Source organism: Lottia gigantea (assembly GCF_000327385.1).
Source record: "Lottia gigantea unplaced genomic scaffold LOTGIsca_1, whole genome shotgun sequence".
Classification (NCBI taxonomy): domain Eukaryota; kingdom Metazoa; phylum Mollusca; class Gastropoda; family Lottiidae; genus Lottia; species Lottia gigantea.
In genome coordinates, this window is record NW_008706746.1 from 6,674,697 (window position 1) to 6,676,685 (window position 1,989).

A 1,989-nucleotide genomic window follows, 5' to 3' on the forward strand; every position below is an offset into this window, starting at 1 on the left:
GAATCGTCAATATGACCCACTTTAAAATCTGTAATATGTGGGAACAGGTCTGAAGAAACCGCTCTATAGTCCACTACTCTACGTCCACCGTTAGCTGTACAAGTGAAGTTTCCATTTTTATCGCCATTTTTCCTACCATTTAAGATATGTACACCAAATAATTTACACATGTTGATAAGTTTTCTTCCAAAATTGTTTTCTATTGCGTCTAGATTATTTCTGGGTAGTTCAAATTTGTCGACATTGTAAACATTTTCCAGCTGAGGTAAAAGGTTGACCGAATCGCTCACAGCATAATCCGGTATGGTACCAGTTCTGGCGTTAAAATCTCCAGCTAGAATTAAGTTTGCGTCTGGATAGTCTGCTTGTGCCACGCTAAGGATATTTTCTAAAATATCCAAGGTAGATATAAGATTTCCCAAATAATAGTTTGATCCTTCTGGTGAAACATATGTAAATACGAGGATAACATTTTTATTTACACCAAAAAAGTTTTTATCGAGTAATAGTAAAACCATATCATTTGATTATTTAAATATTCGTTTTACACCATTTTTTATTTGATTCGAAACAAATACGATAATTCCACCATGTTTGCGTTTTGTTCTACATGTAATAAAAGTCTTATGCGACGGCAAAAATGAATTTATCTCGTTTTGTTCTTTATATACCCATGTTTCCGTTAGTCCTGCAATGTCATATTTAGATAGGATATATTGAAGGTTTTTATTGGTGATCGATAAAGTTATTGTCATTAATAGTGGAACAGACCCCCCCCCCCCCTCCCCCGGAAGGTTCTTACATGAAAATGACACACACGAACGTAGTTCATAACCATTTTGAATCTCTTCTTCGACTTAATAAGTTGAATTTTAATAAAGGTTAGGATATTTCAACAAATATCATATAATTATTATATTACAAATAACATTTTAAGTTTTATAAATGGCTTCAAATTTGATTTGAAAGATTTGATGAATATTAAAGCCTTATCAAAAATTCGAGTTATTTAGTCTAAAAACAGATTGAAAATTGTTGTTAACTTCGTTCGTGTGGGTTATTTCCATGAAAAGCCACGTCTACACGATCATCGATCATACATTTGTTCAAAACATCATCATACATTTATTCAAAACATCATACATTTATTTGACATCATCATACATATATTTAACATCATCATACATTTATTTGACAATGTCCAAGTTTGTTCTGGATTTCTGTCTACACCATTTAACATGATCCAATATTTGTATGATCATTTGTTTGTTTGCTGTTTGTTATTTTTTGAAAATTCTTCAAACGGCAACCCTCTTTACTTCAAATAATTAATATATTAAACGGATTTTTTTTTATACATATTTTTTTCGTCAAATTGGGCATGACGCATTTGTCTCATTTGCCTAGATGAAGTTAGGGTGTGGGTGGTGGATCGTGAGAGTGCATGAAGCCGTCCGGTCTAAGCCCCTGGTAACTGGCCAATTCTATAGAGTTAATAAAACGGATTGATAATACAGTTGGTTCTTTTCTTAGTTTAAATTACAGAGCATCTAATTCACTACAATCATTCTATTTTACTTTTAGTTATATACTTTTTACTTTTTACTATTTGAATTCATGACAACACTGGAGGCCATGACCGGAAGCATGGTTATTACAAAAAGTACGGATCAGATTAAACTTATGAAAATATAAGGAAACATTTTGGAACATGGACAGTCAATTCAATAGTCTCTTGCAGAACATTTCCCCGCCGATGAGGCGTTAGTCCTCATCCAAATCAGATTCTTCAGTTGCAGGCAAAATTACACAAATTTTAGTAACAGGTCTATTATATTCTTTGGTTTTAACTTTAACGTTTCTCACACGATTATCAGCTCCGGGGTAAACTTCTAATATTCTTCCTAAAGTCCATTTTCCACGGATAGCATTTTGATTTTGAATTATAACAATGTCATTTACACAAACATTACGTTTTTCAGTGTTCCA